The sequence below is a fragment of the Simochromis diagramma genome, unplaced genomic scaffold (assembly GCF_900408965.1).
Source record: "Simochromis diagramma unplaced genomic scaffold, fSimDia1.1 OVJJ01000590.1, whole genome shotgun sequence".
Classification (NCBI taxonomy): domain Eukaryota; kingdom Metazoa; phylum Chordata; class Actinopteri; order Cichliformes; family Cichlidae; genus Simochromis; species Simochromis diagramma.
In genome coordinates, this window is record NW_024387057.1 from 1,550,045 (window position 1) to 1,571,211 (window position 21,167).

At 42.1% G+C, this 21,167-nt stretch overlaps 1 protein-coding gene across 1 annotated transcript in view; it reads right to left on the reverse strand.

The window, feature by feature from the left end:
• Positions 1-20,841, reverse strand: part of si:ch211-168d1.3 (ras and Rab interactor 2) — a 51,238-nt gene extending 30,397 nt beyond the window's left edge. The window contains exon 1 of the mRNA XM_040045131.1: positions 20,246-20,841. The gene's annotated coding sequence lies outside the window, so the exon portion shown is untranslated. The remainder of the gene's footprint in view (positions 1-20,245) is intronic.
• Positions 20,842-21,167: the final 326 nt, after the last annotated feature.

Here is a 21,167-nt window from a genome sequence, read left to right on the forward strand (position 1 = left end):
CTTTATTCTCCCTCCTGCTTCACACTCCTGCATTTCCCAGCATTCATTTCAGCAGCCTCCAGAGAACACTCATAAACTTGTTTTCAGCTGAGTTTTATGTGTAGGTGGATGTAGCCATATAATGACAGAGGCAGTAATAGCAAAGCAGCGCAGGCGTCCAGTTAAGCAGAAACCTCCACGATTTACACATCTGCAAGCTGTGATCTGCAAGCCTGATCAGTTATCCCAAATAATGAGACGGGAAATGCTGCTGGTGATTGATGCACTGTCAAAAACGTCAAAGAAAATTCTAAATCATCCGTACAGTACTTCGCATTTTGCCAGCTACTCACAGGGGAAAAAACAAACCCTAATGCAATAAGTCCAGGGAAAGTTAGAGAGGCTCCTGAGACGGCAGCAGAGGAGGAACGAGGCGGAAACTTAAATCTCAACAACCCACCCACTTTTCACTGAGCTGATGCGGCTTCAGCTTCTGCCACACCGAGTGAAATCCACCGAGTTCTCACAAATGTAAACCCCAGCCAATAAACATGCAGTGATAGTAATGCTGAAAGCAGATAGCAGTGCCGTGCACTTTGCTCATTGTTACATCCTACATACGGTGTTTCCATCTGGAGTCTTTGATAAGCAGGCGCTGGAAATTCACTTTTTTTTTTTAAATCATCTTCTACAGATTTTACATTTGGCAGGGACATAACATTTCATGGATATACGCTGATGTTGCAGCTCTGAGAAATCCACAGGATGCACAGATTTCTGCACATTTATAGCAGCTTACCATCGACAAATTAACATGACTAATAATAAGAATTAACAGGTTATTGTGCACATTTATTAATCACATACAGAAAATGTATTTTTCCCAAGTTCTGTTAAACAGAGCAAGGAACTTTTAACACAGCTTTTCCAAACATCCTAGTTTTATTATAGATGCTTACATTACTTTACGTTCCCCATTTGACCTCCCTGATGCTGAAAGTCAGTTGTGCGTTGTTTTTGCTGGATAACAGCCTGCAGTCGTTTGTTGTAGTTTTCAGTAAGTATCACTTACGTCTCCTCAGCAATCCCAGGCCATTCTTGTTTCATGGGTTTTTCTTTCTGAAGCTTCACATATCCTTCTTTCATCATGATTCCTTCCATCTTGACAAGATTCCTGGTTCCAGATCTTCTGAAGCATCCCCACAACATAATACTCCACCATGTTTCACTGTGGAGTTGTTTTCCTCTCTCTTCTTTCTCCAAACATAAGCAGCATCTCTGTGGCCAAAGAGACCTAGCTTTTGGGTCATCTGAAATTTTGTGCCACACTTCCAGTGTACATAATGTCTCCAGGTGGTCCTTTAATCAGTCAGTAGTCAATCGTTTTCTTTCCAGAGTCTTTGAAATCTTTGTCTTCCCACCTCTGCCAGGTTTAAACTATCTAAACTAACTTCTTTTGCTTTTGACATGATGCGTTTTCAAGAAATAGCTCAAACCCATGCTGGAGTTTTTATACTGTGTGTTAAATAAAAGATAAGCCTTACTTTTAGTTTGATCTTACAAAGTTAAACCACATCATTGCACAGTAGAGGTTTGTGCTATGGCTCAATAAACCTCTCATTTTTTCTGTAATTGTGTAGAAAAAAATATTCATTCATTCTTTGAAATGCTTAAAGAAAAGTAGAATGTTTAGAAATACTATGTCGACCATCCCTTAACTGTTAAAAATGACTTTTGACAAAAACTTTAAAATTCATAGGCCTAATAGCTGTTCTCACCTGTATAGCATTCACTCCAGCAAGTCAGGCTCAAATGCACGCTCAGCAGATCAGCTGATCTCAGTGCTAACCCAAATCAGCTGTAGGTTCAGCTGATATGCATTGTGCAGTTGGCAAATGTAGCGTAGAACATGCTATTTGAGTCTTTTTAGCTCACATCAGTTGCTGCCTATGTAGCAGGTTGAAAAAAGCTACATGTTTATTTTTGTAAGAAAACCAATTACCCCCTTATTTTTTGTTTATTATTGTGACTTATTTTGACATTGTTATGTGTTGTTATATTGGTTATATTTCATTATGCCAGTAGATGGTGCTCTTGCACTGCTGTGGAACTACCAGAGAGACTCTAGCTATAGGCTCTGCGCATGCGCAGCTCAGAAATAAATGAGCTCCGGCCTGAGCAAGACGCTAACTTCGGTGTCCTCTCTATTAATCCACAGGTACTGACAAACAAACTTTTATGTTACCGAACTGGTTCTAAATGTCATGTAAGTTGAGTAACAACTGTTCGGCTATATTTTGAGATGAGAGTGATGATGTTGTTTTGTGGTATTTTGTTGTAATGAGTATTAGTGTATCATCGGCATAATGCTATAATGCTACGTAGCACTATAAGTATATGCTATGACAGTGGCAACCTGCGACTTCCGAAAATGTGTTGTAGTGTTTGTTTTAGTGTTAGCCAAGCAGTACTGAGTACATGTATTAAGAGGAAAGCTTTTTGTTGGTGAAACAACGTTGCAGTCGTCTGCCGCCATGTTGTGTTGCGTTCAAGGGACGCCATGTTCAAAAGTAATAGCGTATATGGCGCGAATGTGGGGAAAGGTTGTGTGAATGTGAGATGGGTTATTTTGGTATGTTGTTATGCTTTAACCGTGAGTGTTTTGTTTAAGTTGTGAGTATGTAAAGTCATTTTGAATTAGTTTGTATTTATTTTGCTTTTGAGAGAATGCTTTTGTAACTTCATTTTTGTTTATGAACTCTGTTATTTTATGGGAAGAATGCATGGTCTAGTGTGATTTGTATTGTGTATATGTAGAGAAATAAATGAGCTCCGGCCTGAGCAAGACGCTAACTTCGGTGTCCTCTCTATTAATCCACAGTTTGCTCATATTTGGCTACGCAGTGCTCTCTAGCCTGTGTGCCGCTTGCTGCCGGTCCAGATTCCCCTAGGTCTGGTGCCGGTAACAACTGGGGGCTCGTCCGGGATCGTCTAGTGGTGACGTGTGTGCCAAACGACCAGAACTGGTGTCCAAAGTCTCAGGGAAGGCTGCATTGAGTGCGTCATCCAGGGAGCCCAGGTCACAGTCAAAACGTCAAGATGGCCACTGTTACCCCACGGCGGTTGTTGATAGTAAAGATCCAGAAAAGACTTTGTGATTTGAGTGTGAGCCAGCTGCGCACTGTTGTTTCTTCAGTGGAGGATGGCAGTATGACTCGCAATCTTGATGGCTTAAGTGAACCAGAACTGTATGACCTGATCGTTGAGTACATCAGAGGTGAAAAGTTAAGAGCGTTGGAGGATGAAGGTATGGCCCAGCTCTTGCTCCTCGACGACATCGTGAGTGACCTGCTGTCAACGGACGTCGGAGGGGCTGGAGATCATCTGGCCATGCCGCTTGAGATGGAAGATATTCCTAACCAGCAGCAGGAGTGCCCTACTTCACCCCACACTGACCCCACACATCCTGACAGACACCTGGCTATGCCAGCTGACCACATCCCCACTCCACCATCACACCCTAACACAGACTCTCACACACAGCCCATTCTACCGCAGGACAGAGACATCTCCACCTTTCCCTCATCCATGCTAAGAGACACTGATACGCCCACCAAGAACTTCAACATCCCAGCTTCAGTGTCACCGGCGCCTAGTGTTGCTGGGGTTTCCCCTGGCAGGGTGAGTCGTCCGTCCAGAGGATATGACCAAGTTTTGAGTCTCAGTGATGTGGCAGCTTTGTTTCCACGCAGAGAATTCAAGTTGCATGGTGGACAAATTTCAGATCTTGGCTCGGATATGTCCTACAGTAGTCTGTGCAAACAAATTGATGAGGGGTTACAAGAAGGGTTTACTGAGTGTGAAATAATCAGAACCGTGCTAAAGATAATGAAGCCTGGTACTCTCAAGGAAATGTTAACCAACAAAGATGATTTGACAGTTGATGGTTTGAAGAAACTTCTCCGCTCTCATATTCGAGACAAGAATAGCGCTGAACTCTTTCAAGAGCTAAGTAATGCTAAGCAGCAAGACAAAGAGAGTGCACAGCAGTTTTTGTACAGAATTATAGGGTTAAAACAGCGTGTACTATTTGAGTCACGACAGCCTGGTGCAGACTTTAGCTATGACAAAAAGCTTGTGCAGGGCACATTTCTTCACACCCTTTATCAAGGGTTCAATGAAAAAAACAACTATGTGAGACAAGACCTCAAACCTTTTCTTAATGACTTGCAGGTTAGTGATGACTTTTTGCTTGAACAGATTACAAAGTCCACCAGTGAGGAAGCTGAGAGACTGAGGCGACTGGGTACAGCATCTAAAATCAGACCTGTGACTGTAAGTGCCGCTCAGCTTGCTAACACGGACTTGACTGAGCAAGCGAAGGTTAACACTGAGCTACAGGCTAACCGTGCAGCTATTAGAGAACTGACTGCCCAAGTGTCTTCATTGACCAGACAGCTAACTAAAGTGGTGAGCCAGACTGATAGTGTGGCATCTGGAGACTCCTGCTCGCCCCTGAACCACCCTCCAACACCTCCAGCTGAGAACCGGGGCAGATGTGGTGATTGTGTACAGCAAGGCAAAGTGAGCTGCCCCCACTGCTTTGCGTGTGGCCAGCCAGGACACCGGGCTATTGGCTGCCTGCGGCGTAAGGTGTCGGGAAACGGGGTGAGGTCACTGGAGAGGGGCTGCCAGTGACCGAACAAGCCGAGGAGTCCCCAGCACACACCAGTTTTGCTAAGACTTCAAGTGTGGTGAGATCAAATGTACCCAGTCCTGCACCACCAGCGAAACCCACTGCACAGCTTATTGGGAACAGATGTATGGTCTCATGTGCCATCAATGGAGTACCACTTAAGATGCTGCTTGATTCAGGGGCCCAAGTGACTATGGTATCAAGAGCATGGATAGAGAAAAACATCCCCCACATTAAGATCAAGCCACTTGAGTCCCTCCTTTCAGACCAGCCTCTGGAAATAGCAGCAGCTAATGGTACAGACGTTCCATTTAATGGTTGGGCAGACACGGAACTTCAAATTCAGAGTGTGAACTATGGGCATGTCGCCATACAAGTGCCAGTGCTTATCAGTCAGCACAACCTTAACTGTCCTATTTTAGGCAGCAACGTAATAGCTGAAATCCTAAAAACCAATAAAGAACAGAGAGGTGGGGCTGACCTGTCTGCGCTCCTCAAAGAAGCTTTAAGTGTCAGCAGCAGTGCAGTAGATGCTCTAGTTTCAGCACTTCAGATGCCCACCCCTGATGAAATAGATCCTGAGTGTAGTGTGAGAACAGGAAAAAAAGGTGTAATGATTCCTGCAGGACAGATTTGTGAAGTAAAGTGTAGAGTCAGAGAATGGCCAAGAGGTGGCCCACGACTCTTCCAACCAAATCTAGAGAACAGCTGCCCTGAGGGTTTGGAGTTGTTCCCAGCTTTGGTAGATGTCCCCAGTGGGTCGACAAAAATTGTTAAGATTCCCATTCAGAATCCTACCAAACATGACATTTTTCTCTCCAAAAGAACAGTCTTAGGTACATTGGAAGAGGTGACTGAAGTAAAACCTGTCAAGTATCTCTCTGCTGACGCAGGGTCATCAGCCCATACAAATGTAAAAGTGTGTTCAGTTCAGCTAGGTAACGAAAAGCATCAGACAGAAGTCAATGAAGGTCAGAGATGGCATCCACCTGTTGATTTGTCCTACCTGACAGAGGATGAACAAAAGGTAGTTAGAGACATGTTGTATGAACAGTCAGATGTTTTTGCCCAAAGTGACTCTGACATTGGTTGCATCCCAAGCTTGCAGTTGAAAATTAATCTGAAAGACGATACGCCTGTCCAGACATCCTACAATTCGGTCCCCAAACCTTTGTATAAAGAGGTAAAAGAATATGTTCAGAATTTGCTGGACAACGGCTGGATCAGAAAGTCCACATCACCCTACTCATCTCCGGTGGTGTGTGTCCGAAAGAAAGACAAAAGCTTACGCTTGTGTATTGACTTTCGGGGCCTTAACCGTAAAACCATTGCTGACCGCCACCCACTACCACGCATCCAAGACCTGCTGGATAATTTGGGGGGCTATTCATGGTTTTCAATACTCGACCAGGGTAGTGCGTACCACCAGGGCTTTGTTGATGAAAGCTCAAGACACCTGACAGCATTCAGCACGCCTTGGGGGTTGTACGAGTGGATCCGCCTCCCATTTGGCCTTACCAACGCCCCAGCAGCATTTCAGAGATGCATGGAGGGGGTCCTTGATGGTCTGAGGGATGAATGCTGCTCACCATATTTAGATGATGTGCTTTGCTTTTCCAAGACTTTTCATGACCATGTTGATGATCTGAGGCATGTGCTTTGCCACCTGCGAGAGCATGGTGTGAAGCTACGTCCCAAAAAATGTGAACTGTTTAAGCGTCAGGTCAGGTATGTTGGGCGCTTGGTGACCAGTGAAGGTGTCCAGATAGACCCAAAAGATCTCGAAGCAGTGGAACATTTGAGAGACAGAGAGCCAAAGAACGTGGGAGAGGTCAGAGCACTCCTAGGGTTTCTAGGTTATTACAGGACGTTCATTCAGGACTTTTCTAGAATAGCGAGACCACTGTTTAAGCTTATTGAGAGTCCCAGTGATCCTAGCCTGCAATGTAGCTCATCTAGAGCCAAAATCAAGTTAAAGCGCACAAATGGTGGTCAGCTTCCTTCCAAAACACCAGTGCAATGGACAGCAGAACATCGTACTGTGGTGTCACGTCTGGTGGATATGTTAACCAGTCCACCTGTCCTGGCTTACCCAGATTTCAGTTTGCCCTTTGTGCTACACACAGATGCATCAAATGAAGGCCTGGGGGCTGTGCTTTATCAGCAACAGGGGGAAAAGCTCTGTGTCATTGCTTATGGTTCCAGGACACTCACGCCTGCGGAGAAAAATTACCATCTCCATTCTGGCAAGCTTGAATTCCTTGCCCTGAAGTGGGCAATTTGTGATAAATTTAGGGATTACCTCTACTATGCACCCACTTTCACAGTGTACACAGATAATAATCCCCTCACATACATCTTGAGCACAGCAAAGTTAAACGCTGTGGGACATCGGTGGGTGGGCGAATTAGCTGACTTCCATTTCACTGTAAAGTATAGACCAGGCAAGTCCAACACAGACGCTGACACGCTCTCCCGCTATCCATTGCCACTCCAGGAACACCTCATGGAGTATACTGAGACACTGTCCCCAGAAGTGGTTTCTGCAATCTGGCAAGGAGACAAAGCCATGAGAGACGGTGATGTACCATGGGTGGCTGCACTGCACTGTGTTGATGACACACCCCCTGAAGGTGCCCCTGTCATCACCCCAGAAAACATCAGGGCTGCGCAGAGGGAGGACCCCCCTATCTGTGAGGTGATAAATTTGAAAAAGAGTAGATGGAGTCCTAATAGTAAAGATAAGAGACAGCTAGGACAAGAGACACGTAGGCTAGTACATGAATGGAACAGACTTGTACTTGAGGAAGGAATACTGTACAGACAGACTGGACAAAGAAAACAGCTGATTCTACCCAGTAAGCTGAAGCAAACTGTACTGAAACACCTGCATGATGATATGGGACATGTTGGTGCTGACAAAGTCATTCAGTTAGCAAGGGAGAGGTTTTACTGGCCTTTTATGCAGCGTGAAATTGAGGACTATGTCATTCGCCAGTGCCCTTGTATCAAACAGAAACGGCCAAGTGTCCCAGAGAGAGCACCAATGGGCTCGATAACAACCAGTGCCCCCTTTGAACTCATTTCGGTTGACTATTTACATCTAGAACCAAGTAAAGGTGGCTTTGAGTACATTTTAGTCTTGGTAGATCACTTTACCCGTTTTGCCCAAGCTTACCCGACTAAGAATAAATCTGGCAAAACAGCAGCTGAGAAAATCTTTCTTGACTTTATCCCGCGTTTCGGGTACCCTGAAAAGCTGCATCATGACCAAGGCCGGGAGTTTGAGAACAACCTTTTCCAAAGACTCAAACAGCTGGCAGGAATAGGCCACTCTCGAACAACCCCCTACCACCCACAGGGAAATCCTGTTGAGCGTCTAAATAGAACACTTCTACAAATGCTACGGACTCTTCATGAGGAGAAAAAGGCAGAATGGAAAGATCATTTGCCCCATATAGTCCATGCATATAACTGCACAAGACATGAGGCAACGGGCTATTCACCTTTCTTCCTCCTTTATGGAAGAGCCCCACGCTTGCCTGTTGATCTGCTTTTTGATTTAAAACCTGAAAAAGAGTCACAGTCCAGACAGGAGTATGCACAAAAGTGGGCTGCACGCATGCAGGAAGCCTATAAAATTGCTTCAGAAAACAGTGCAAAGTCCTCTGCAAAGGGGAAAAAGCATTATGATCAGCACATCAAAGGCATCGCACTGCAACCAGGAGATAGAGTGCTTGTCAGAAACCTCTCCGAGCGGGGTGGTCCAGGCAAACTCCGTTCCTACTGGGAAAAGAAAATTCACAGAGTTGTTGAGAAGATTGGAGATGGACCTGTATATAGGGTACAATCAGAAACAGGAGACAAAACCTTTCGTGTCCTGCATCGAAACCTCCTGCTGCTTGTGACTGATTTGCCGGTAGAGCAAGATCAGCAGGGACGTCAGAAAAGACAAACGCAAAGACTGGGAGAGACAAACCCCAATGAAACAGTGGAACATGAGTCTGATCATTCGGATGAAGAGGAAGGGTACACATACAGCCTGAGAACTATACCTGTGTATCAGTGGAGGAGAGTTAACCCCAAAAGGCCTCAGCCGAGACCACACAGTGAACTGAGAGCTGTAGCTCCTGAGTTTCAGCCAATAAGACACGAAATGGAATCAGTGGAAGTGCAGCAGGGAAGTGCAGTCCCACCAGCTGTATCTACAGAACCAGCAGATTTCCCAATGCCTGTTGTTTCATCACCAACTGTGGAAACCCAGGAGGAACCTGCAACTGAGGATCTTATGGAGGACACAGGGTCGGAGAGCTGTGTGGATAACAGGGACCCTGCCCCAGAGACACCAGAATGGGATGTGCCACCAATACGGAGGTCGACCAGAGCTGTGAAACCGAGAGAGGTTTTTACATATAGACAAATGGGACAGCCTTCATATCAGCTCTGGAGACCTGGAGCAAACATGATGCTTGCGTATGTTCCCTGCCACATGCCACTTTACCCAGCTGTTCCTGACTGTTATTACCCCACACCAGTATGGACATGTTAGACTGGTGACCAAAAGACCTTTTGACATTACTCCTGGAACTGTAATAGTTTTGACTATTAGACTTTAAAGACTTTGGGCAAACGCCATGAAGTGTGTTAGTTTGGTTCCAGATGTCCGGAGCCATCTCTTAAAGCAGGGGAGAGTGTAGCAGGTTGAAAAAAGCTACATGTTTATTTTTGTAAGAAAACCAATTACCCCCTTATTTTTTGTTTATTATTGTGACTTATTTTGACATTGTTATGTGTTGTTATATTGGTTATATTTCATTATGCCAGTAGATGGTGCTCTTGCACTGCTGTGGAACTACCAGAGAGACTCTAGCTATAGGCTCTGCGCATGCGCAGCTCAGAAATAAATGAGCTCCGGCCTGAGCAAGACGCTAACTTCGGTGTCCTCTCTATTAATCCACAGGTACTGACAAACAAACTTTTATGTTACCGAACTGGTTCTAAATGTCATGTAAGTTGAGTAACAACTGTTCGGCTATATTTTGAGATGAGAGTGATGATGTTGTTTTGTGGTATTTTGTTGTAATGAGTATTAGTGTATCATCGGCATAATGCTATAATGCTACGTAGCACTATAAGTATATGCTATGACAGTGGCAACCTGCGACTTCCGAAAATGTGTTGTAGTGTTTGTTTTAGTGTTAGCCAAGCAGTACTGAGTACATGTATTAAGAGGAAAGCTTTTTGTTGGTGAAACAACGTTGCAGTCGTCTGCCGCCATGTTGTGTTGCGTTCAAGGGACGCCATGTTCAAAAGTAATAGCGTATATGGCGCGAATGTGGGGAAAGGTTGTGTGAATGTGAGATGGGTTATTTTGGTATGTTGTTATGCTTTAACCGTGAGTGTTTTGTTTAAGTTGTGAGTATGTAAAGTCATTTTGAATTAGTTTGTATTTATTTTGCTTTTGAGAGAATGCTTTTTGTAACTTCATTTTTGTTTATGAACTCTGTTATTTTATGGGAAGAATGCATGGTCTAGTGTGATTTGTATTGTGTATATGTAGAGAAATAAATGAGCTCCGGCCTGAGCAAGACGCTAACTTCGGTGTCCTCTCTATTAATCCACAGTTTGCTCATATTTGGCTACGCAGTGCTCTCTAGCCTGTGTGCCGCTTGCTGCCGGTCCAGATTCCCCTAGGTCTGGTGCCGGTAACACCTATTGCAAGCCTCTTTGCAACCCACTGTCACCACAACACATCTTCTCTTGTCATTTCAGACAATGTGTCTTGCTGCTGCAGCAGAAAAGTTTTTCCTACTCTGAAGAGGATGGTGGCAGGAAAAATGTGTACAGGCATTAATGTATTGCGATGAATTTATATTTGTTATTTCTGATCAATATGGCGGCCACATTGCTGGATTTATGAACAGTGGCCAGTGGTCTATCTACTTGAATGTAACTACACACTGTTATATACACAGTATATGCCAGCTCTAACTTCATAATAGTTGAAGCCTTAACATGTCAAGCAGAGGTAGTTCTAAACTCAAACACAAATCAGACTAACAACTGTGTACTTAAGGTTCAGCATAAATTCTTGCTTTGACGCCAGCCACTCTCTCATCAGTCTGTAAAATCTCTCATTTGCATAAGAGTGACCATGACAGTGGATAAGTATAGCCAGCAGCCCATCACTGCATGCGTAGGATGACTAATGGAACAACATAATTGCAGTGGGCTATAAGTATCCACAGGGGGCAACAGTGGGCACGGGGGCCTGCTGACTGATGACAGGTGTCCGTTTTGATGCCTGCTGCATAAGCGGCATAGCAAAGGCACTCAGGGCCAGTGACAAGGAAGTGAGAGCTGTGTGTTATGTGTATGTGTGTGTGCATGACGAAGTAGTACAAAGGCATTAGTATGAGTCAGAAGCAACACTTGGGCTGTAGGAGAGAAGAAGGACTGTTAGCATAACTGTGAATTTTCATAATTTTAGAAGCATATCGGTTAACTGATGTGGTGATTCAGAAGGAGCATTATCACAAATAGTTCTGTCAGACCAGAGATCCGTGTCTGTGTGTGTGTGTAATGAGAGAAAAGCTAAATGTGATCCATTATGATGTCAAATCATTTAACTGTTCCATTTTTGCTCCATAGTGTGACACAGAGGTCAGCCTGCAACCTATAATCATTCAGCTTTTGTTGATGGCAGCTTTAGGTATATAATGCATGTTAAAATTTTATGATTATTTGAATTCAGGATAATTTGGCGTGAATAATTGCGTGTTTAGCACTGAAAAGAGCAAATATGAGGTGTGGAGACTGCAGTTATTATGAGGTGTAAATCTAATATAGGATATTTTTAGATTTGATACGGATCCCAAATTGGATAAGTATGCCCATTTAGACAGAGAAATAAAATGAACCGTGATTTAAACATAAGAAATGAAAAAAATAATCCACAGTATTGAAGTCCTCCTATTAAAACTATCTATAAAAGCACATTTAGACTGAAAAAACATTAGGAGTATAATTATAGTACAAATTTACCGCAGTCATTAACCCTGAAAAAGAAAAAACTCTGAAAAGCACGTACTGAATACGAAACAGCAGCTTGCTGATGAACATCTTGCGCGGGTTAGCAGCTAAAGATACAGATATTTTCTCAGGAGTGACTAAAAGCAGAGCTGAAAGTATGTGAATGTTAGCGCTAAATTCAGCAGGTGAACAGAAACACCAGCTGAATGATAGAGCTGCCTGTTGAATGGAATGATGCACGTGTTAGCTAAACTATTAGCTATCCAGTCGTTAAGTCTGACGTCACTAGCCGTGTCTGGGCCTAAACTCCGCTGCAGGTCCATATATCAAACGATCACTATGGCATTACTGAGAGTTGAAAAACTGTCTAAAGTCTTTCATCTTTAATAAAATGATCAGCGTTCTGCTCTACCAGGTGTAACAATTGAGTTTAACATCCAGGCATCCATGAAAACGGAATTTATGACATTTAACGGGAAGTTAGCAGGAAGTTAGCTCGCTAGCTTTTATCTAAATACAATATAGCATGTCCTGACTGCGGGGTTTTGGAAACAAATTAAAACGTACAGCTTTGTTATCACTTCCAATATAAATGAAGACAGAAAACTAAACAGCAGTGATGTTTGTAGGGTTACTGAAGTTGAGCTAGCTGGTATATAATGATGTGCTACGTGACCGCTAGCGACACAGCTATGTTAGCATAATATAAACAAGCTAACTTTTTTTTCCACTCGATAAAAGTTTACATGAGTGTTCTCGGTGGTCAGGAACAAATGTAATCGCATGGCAGGATGCTGTAAAAGGACCAAACTTCAGCCAGGAGAACAACTGAGATAATCCATCCACAATACGAGGTTAGTCATTCATATACTGCTGCATGGGCTGGGCTGTAGTTACATCTTAAGGTTTTAAAAACTGAGCTTAAATAAATGATTAGCGGTAATAAAAGCCGAGGGAGGTCAACAGTGATCACTGACTGTTTTAGGAGCTTTTTGAGATTAAATAGAAGAAAATACAAAACATTAAACATGTTAACAACACAAAAGCCAGACTAGACACGCAGACTACTTTAGGCCCGGAAGTAGGATTCGTCACGTCATCACTTAACAACCGGATAGTAACTCGCACAGTAGTGCCAAGCAGCAGCTGCTGGGGCAGAAAAATAAAGCCAGTGTGGACATGCCAAAACTTGAGTTCACTTTGAGAGCAAATGTTTCCCTCTATATCAACTGTACAAGGAGTCATGTTTGTTTGAAAGGCTGAAAGTTATCATTATTAGAGAGGTGGAGGCTAACACAGGGGGCTGTCATGCTAGCTCTCTGCTAGGCTCTCACCTATGTTATTTTAAGTTGGTGAAATTCACATATTTTTGGTGTTGGTGCCTTTAAGAATATTCCCATTACATTTTTCAGTAACACGTTTTCAATTCAGTAATCACATTACAGTTAGATTTACTCATTACTGCATTTTCACGGACAGCATGTGTGCTCATTAGGATAACCGTTTGTGTTGGTGTGCGGGATAGTGGCCCCAGGTTTATATTGTTAACTGGTTATTATGTGATGACGCATTTAAGCCATGTTACAGAGTAACGTGAAAACTAATTAGCAAGTAATGTAACAAATTACTTTTTTTCTGTGGAATAGTTAAGTAATGTACTGCATTACTTTCAAGAAAAGCAGTGACTAATGTGAAATACATAACCTTTACTGAATAACAACCCCAACACTGCTTGCTAATAAGGGAGCAGCTGAAAGACAACATAGCACTAATTAGCAGGTATCTGTGTCGGTGGGTACACACATGGGATAAAGTGGGCCAGTGTTCCAGCACCTTCAGCTAATGAGTATTTAAATCTTGCAGTTTACGATACAAAAATACTTTCAAGTAAGCATTTTTGTTCTGTGCAGTTTGACACAATGTGTCTACTAGCTAAAGGTACAGATACTGTATTTTACAGGGACAGAAAAACAGAAACACCATGTTAATGTGTAAAACTGTCAGAGGTGGAAAAAGATGTGGAAGTGTGGGAGAAGAGGACAGGAAAGTAAGAAGAAACATTTAAATAGGAAATTTAAAGCTTACATAATGTGATGTGCTGCTGGAGTTGAGTTTTTTTCATATTGTATACAATATTGTGGTACATTTTATAGTGATTGATGTTAAACGGCTGCAGGGCAGGTTGTGGTATCCTTGGTAACTGGCAGGTTAGTTCCTGGCTACTATAAGAGACATTGAAAGAAACAGAAACGGCACTAAAATAATTTGGAATAAAATTTTGTGTGAGAATTTTGCAACAGGAGGGATGCCTTGAAAGTTCAAATAATTAAAACCACTACAAGCATGTAGTACACAATGGTACTATATGTGTATTCTGGCCACAAATAAAGAACAAAAACGACCAAACAATAAAGTACATCTGTTTCCCAGGTGACCAATCTATTTTGCATGTGTCACCAGAGGGCACCAAAGGCCCATAGAAAGCATTTTCTAAATACAAATAAACTTTAACCTAAAGTAATCCTAAATGTTTATTTCGTAACTACAATATTCTGATATGTTATTTGAATGCTTGTGCACATGTAAACAGTATTTATAGACTATTTACATATAAATAATATAAATGTTCTTCAGAAATGTACACATTAATTTGACTGACCAAGCGGTGGTTAGCATACCACCCAGACTAGCAAGTTTAGACATTAGCAATTTAAGAAAAAATATACACAACAAATAAAGCTATTGATATCTAGTACTCTCTAATATTGATTATAAATAACAAATGAATAAACTTACGTGAGTGCATTTACGCATCCTCAGAACAGACTTTAGCTACTGTCAATCCACTAAGTGTTGACCACGCTGCATAATGCTGTAGAAGAACAGCTATTGGCCAATAAACCCAAGAAGGACCAATCAAAGAGCTCAAAACTAAACCAATAAAATTGAACCTTTACTGAAAGCATTTTTATCAGTAGCGGTTAAGCTTAAAGAGGAAAAACCTCCTAAAGTCTTATTTGTGGTAAAAGTAAGCAAACTTTTAAAAGATGTTTTTAATCAGATATGAGTGAATCTGTGCATTTTTTTAATATCCTGGTTTAAATTTAAAGTTTAATTTAATAGTACTTTAAAATTTGTTTTAAATTTGTTTAAAAGTAGCAGGACCTGCTTCCAGAAGAACTTTGGTAGGAGTCATCAATGTGAATTTTAGCTGATATTTCACCCTTTTGCTGTCTTTTTAATAGTTAGGATTTGGAAAGCATTCATGATGCCTCATATAACATCTACTCATATAGTGTAGGATGCAGCTGGGTGAATCCAAGAAGAGGAGGAAACCTCAGAGCCAGCAGTCAGCTGACTTCAGCTGGTCCACAAAGAAAACGTGCTGGAGCCCACATTAGACATGTATGCTGCTTTTTTCTGAGTGACTCATGAGCTATCCATGCACCTTGCTAACTAAGCTTGATAGTATTAGCAGGTAAATTCATATTCAAACCACTCATCCAAATATGTGACGCAGCACGGGAAAAGCCAGTCAGAGATGCCAACCAACAATCCTGGCTGTGCACAAAAACAAACAAAACACAAAAGAAAAAAATCACGAACAAGGAGACATTCCAATATTTCTGTTTGCTATCTTAACTTCAGTGTCTGCAAATATGTCTCAAAACTGTCAGAATTTTTGTAAAATGTAAAAAAAAAAAAAATTCTGTCTTCAGAATGTTAGCTTCTAGTCCCCCAGAAAACGTATTTTTCTTCACAAGGCAGTAGGTGGCGTCACAGTGGCCTCATCTATTTTTAAATCAGTCTGTGGTCCCACAACAAAACAAAGTAAGTGGTCGTCATCAGCTTTGAGAAAGTCTAAAAATGTGGACTATTTGTGAGCAGTGACTATTATTATTTATATACAAATAATCAGTGGATAAAGTTTTGACTGAGGTTTTAATTTACTGCAAATCTTATTTACTGTGTCTTTTTCCCACCGTGTTTTGGAGCTTATCTGGAAAGCCTGTACTCGATTTGGAGTGCCAAAGTTGTCCATCTGAACAGGTCACTGAATCTTGCATTTTCCTCATAATAAGAGCTGGAAAAGTTGCCAGGATAACAGCCCGGCCACATTCACTTGTCTCCCACGAAAACTGGAAACCAACTTTCTTCAAGATGCTGTCACTTTGCCGTTGTCACTTCTCAAAAACACATAACAACTGGAATCTCACCACGCGACTGCCAGATTTTCTCACACCGCTTTCAGCAAAAACAAGGCGAAACACCTCTCCTCTCCTTCTTAATCTCTCTTTATCCCGACTGCGGTTAAAGCTGTGATCCAAAATGTGCTTGGAAACAATACGATCCATACCCTTAACAAAAGTCTTTTCAGCATCGCAGTTCCTCCTTTTTTCTGGTGTTGCTTGACCTCTGCATGACTGCGTGATTCACAGTGTAACTAATGACGCATGAGGAGCTCTTCATACAAAATGGTATTTTTGTAAAGGACTGTTAGGTAATGTCAGAGGTTTTTCCATAAGCGGGAGTGAATAATATCTCTAAAAGTTGAGTTTTGTCAGGCGTCTTTGGAGAAGATATTGATTGAGTAGATATAGCATCTCGTAGACTTTGTGCTAATATCAATTTTAGCAGCTTTTTAAGACTTTGATTAGGAACTTTAAAGTTTAGTTTTATTCTATCAAACACTTTCCTCCAAAGACACCTCAAACTAGACGATCATGTTAGAGTTAGGACTAAAAATGTTTCCTAAACTATTATTTTGCTGATAAGACTTTAGTGCGTGTATGTGCGTCCATACATTTGGTTAGTATTTAAATTCCCCGGCTTTCCTGCGATATCTACCGTGGATTTAATCTCACGAGCGCGGACTTGACAACGACAAAGAGGGATCACTTTCATCTTTCATTTTCAGATTGTGTTAGAGTGACCACAAGAGGACAAAAGCCTGCATTAATACTGTAATCTCTCTGAAGAAGCCAGGGAAGGAGGATGACAAACCAGATCTGTTGGTTTTCAAGTTCTGCTCTATTAAACAACCCCTACTGATTTTTTTTAAAGTCCTGTCACAATAAACGTAAAAATAAAACAGTCAACTGTATGTTTTTTGACATATTTAAGGAGTCAGATTTAGCAAACTCGTCGTCTTTAATCCGTAAACCAAATTCAAATCTTTTACTTTGTGATGTTTTGTTGAGTCAGTGTACGTAAGCCGTAAACCTCTCGTCTTGAACATCTACCTTGGAGCATTTATCCACCAGAGGGAAAAAGCTGTCAGGTTGCCTAAGAAACACACCTATATTAGGACTATAACAACACACTTCCTAATTTAATTACACTGCATGAAACAGTAACTAAACGATATCCTCCAAATCCTGCTGTTTTACATCCACTCCATCAGTGCTGTGGTACATACGGTACCCTAACAGTGAGGAGACAGGGTGGGATCTGTGGTCTTAACCAGGAGGTAATGAATATGAGGCAGTGCAGAGCTTCTGATCACATTATGTCTTATCGATTTTGGAGTATTTGTACTTCGAACGCAGAGTGTTGTTTTTCAGAACTCCATCTGTCAATAACTTGTTGAGTTGGAACTGATTAATTTCAACCTTTCAACCTTAAAACCAATAGAGGTGGTAATTTGGGGATATATCTTTTATCATACAAAAGGCACTCTGTAATTTGTGACGTGTCCGTGACCTTTTACTTGTTAATACTACATATTAGCTTGCGAGTTAGAGGAGTGCATGTGTGCAGTACGACAAAAGTGATCACTTCTGTGATGGTTTCTTTCAAGTGGTTATGTAGGTGTGTTATTTTCTGCTGCCTCTTTAGATGCAGGCGAAGCTTTACCATAACGTTACGAATGCAGCAATCATTCTTAACTGATAAAGACGACATCTGGGGACCTCCCCTCTACCCTTAATGAGAAGTACTGACACCGATAAAGATCAATGACATCATTAAAGACGTGTTTCGACCACCGGTAGACCACTCTCACTTGAAGTTTGTTTCTGCCGCTGACAAACTAAAACCCTTTTTGGCATCTGTAAGTCATAATTTAAGGTTATTATCTAATTTCAAGTTTTTTACTCAGACGTTTTGCGTTAGCAAGTCAAAGTTTTGAGATAATACCTGGAAATTGGGACTCAAGCTTCCGAGAAGATCCGTTAAAACTTCGAGCTTATGGATGCAAAAAAAAGATGTTTTTTCTAGAAATGATTGGCACTAATTATTAAGAAGAGATTGGAAGCTGTGTTCTTGTTTGTGTGTCTGTTTATTGTTATTGTGGTTAATATGAAGCTATAAACAGAGAGCTATACCAGCAACCATACCAGTGAGATATTATCATAAACATCTGCTGTTTCCATACAAAAATGATCATAGTTGTGCTTTAAGTTCTATCTGTTAAGACCTGAGGGTGTTGGGGTGGCGACCTATTCATGGTGATACCTCACCTCTCCAATAAAAACAACAGCTCCAGCAGCACCGTCACGACCGTGGTTGGATAAGAAGGAGTATGTATTTTCCCCATTTTGCATATACTTACAAAAAATGCAATTTTTTTTACTCGTATCACATTGTATGAAGCATTGGGTGCTACTGACAATTTGTTTTCCTGTAAAGTGCTGCCCTGCCCTACTGTGCATTTAAATTAATCTGACTTAAGCTGACTGGAGAAGGCGTTCGCATTGGAAAGCGAGCGTCTTACATCCTAAGTTAGTGCAGCTTAACTTGATTATACTGCTGGGACACACTGATGGGAAATGGTTGTTATCTAAAAAAAACAAAAAACTAATTACATCTTTAATAAAGTTTTGATTTGGTGCCCAAAATAGCCTCTAACTGAACAGTAAGAAACTGCTCTCAGTGGAGAAACTGTCTCCTGTGCCAGCAATCCTTATATATCTGCCAGACTTTTCAAAATGGTGGACGTTTGCTTCAGGAGTGAGCACTTTTTTTCTGTTTTTTTCTCTCTTGTGTTTCAAGGTGATGCCACAATTTCTTAGCAGTGAAGAGGGGAAGCCTGCCATATACATGAGTCAGGTTACTGTAATGTGTCTGTCTGCGCACCGTTTCCAGCACAGAGGACAGGCTGCTCAGCAAAGGACTGAACTCTGTCCAACAGCTCTGAGCGTCATGCCTGGGCACTCTGCGATCGCACTCCTCCTACACAACACAGGGCAGAAAGCAGCCCCCCTCCCCCTACACACACATAAATATATACGCACACATTTGGTCAAAATCAACATGTCAGTCCACCATTCAGCAATCACAGACTTCTTGTAGGTAGGACGGCATAATCACAGCAACGACTCGCAAAGCAATCAGTAATGCTCGTGGCCTCATCTGCATCTGCATTTAAAAGAAGGGTGGGGGTCTTAAAAAAATAAATAAATAAAAACTATATTTTTTTAAAAAAAAACAGCAGTCATGTAAAGTCACAAAACGCCACTTACAGTAATGCGCCTCTCAGAATTAACGAGCAAAACAACAGCGAGGAAGTGGGAACATCACATCTACTCCTACGCAGGCAGGATGGCACTTCAGTTTTAAAGTTATGTAACAGTCCATTGGTGTGAGATTACATTCACTTTGCCCTCTGAGGGGAGACAGGAGATCAAGATACTTCAAAAATAAAAGTCTGAGTGGCTAATTGAACACTGGCATGCCTCGTGAAGGTGCAGTTCAATCAAAAAAAAGAAAGAAAAGAAAAGAAAGCCAGGCGGATGGATGGGTGGATGGATGGTCATTAGTTCACCTCCAAAACCTGCAGAGATGAAAATTTGCATTACTTCTCGTGGGTGGCTGGTTTGATTAGCTGCTGGAGGAAATCTGGGGGAAAAAACGCCCTGAACTTCTGCTTGTCTGAGGTAATATGGTAATTTGAAATCTTCAGGCTGTACACAGAGAAATCTGCAGCACAACCACTGAGAGACAGAAGGAAAAACCATCAGTAAAGTTGAAGGAGGAACAGCCCAAGTACACAGTGCAGACCTGTGGCTGAGAATAATGAACACCTACACCCAAACTGTTATTATCATGTAAAAAACATCCATATTAATTTCATGAAACCTCCACTTTGAGCTTTGGGTCGTGCGTCAGCCTCACTCCCACCCGCCCCCCTGCACCAACGCTTTCCGACCGTCCTAATCGCTAATTGATTAATTGGCAAAAACTTTAATGTCGAGGGGACGCACAGGCATGAATCACCGAGCTGCATTGTTTACCGAGACGTCCCCTGCTGACCGGAAACTACGTTAAACAACAAACGCCGACGCGCTTTGAACTTGAGAAGAGAAAGGGGACCTTCAAAAGGGAGGAGAAAATATTAATACAGCTACTGGCGCCTGGAGCTGTGCTGCATGTGCCAACTCTCCAGGAACTACCTCTTCCTTTTTTTTCCAACTTCGCGCAGTCTTATTTTTATTTATTTCTTTTTATGCATCTTCACAGCCAGTCACACCTGTCTCCCTTTTTCTTTTTTCTTTTTTAACGCAAATTTCGATTCCAAAAAAACAAAAACAAACTTACCTTCTATCTGAAGGTGGGAACAGGTGCTGCGGGGCGCTGTGCGCAGTCTGCTGTCTTAATTAAGCGTCCGCGAGAGTTTGATGGTTATGTACGAAGAGGGTGCCGAGCCTCCGAGTCCGAGCACCATGCTGTGGGAACACGGGCTTGTCAAGAAAATGCGCACAACACCGGCGACAAGGCGGAGGAGCGCATTTTTAATTCTGTCTGAGCATCTGAAGTGATACACAGTCACAGCAGAGACACACTGTGTGCCCCCCCTCCCGCCTCCCTGACTCTGACACTCACTCACTCACACCAATCCAAATCACACCATGCCAGGGAAAATATTCTGCTTGTGAATCCACTTTTTTTTTTCTTTTCTTTTCTTTTTTTGATATAGTGGACACGATATTTAATAGAGGGCGTTTCCCGTGTAATAATGCAGGAGCCTCACAAAACTTTAAGCCTTTTGTAATGTTCTCATGAGGTTGATGGACTCCATGAAGGAGGCAGCACCAGTGCAAACTATAAAAGACGAAATCATTTGTCTTTTAGGGGACACAAGGCACGTTTTTAAATCTGTGATATAACCAAGAAAATAGCGTAAAAATATTATAAACAGACTTTTTACTGCAGAAAGGCAGCGAATCGTCCCACTTCTGTTCCCCTAATGAAGCCCTTGAGTATATAACGCGCTGTTCAGGCGGAAGAGAAAGCGCACAAAGGTCCTGAAAATGCTAATTGAAACAATTTGCATTTTCCCACAGAGACTAAACGATCAGAAATAACACAGCTCTTTATAAAACTGCGTGTGTGTGACCATGGGAGAAGCTGTGAGAAGCGTCACATAACCGGAACTGGACTTTGACGCACTGTGCGCTTTTTTGTGAGAGCTATTTCTGGACTGCTGCATCCATCTTTTTTTTTTTTTTTCTTACAGGTG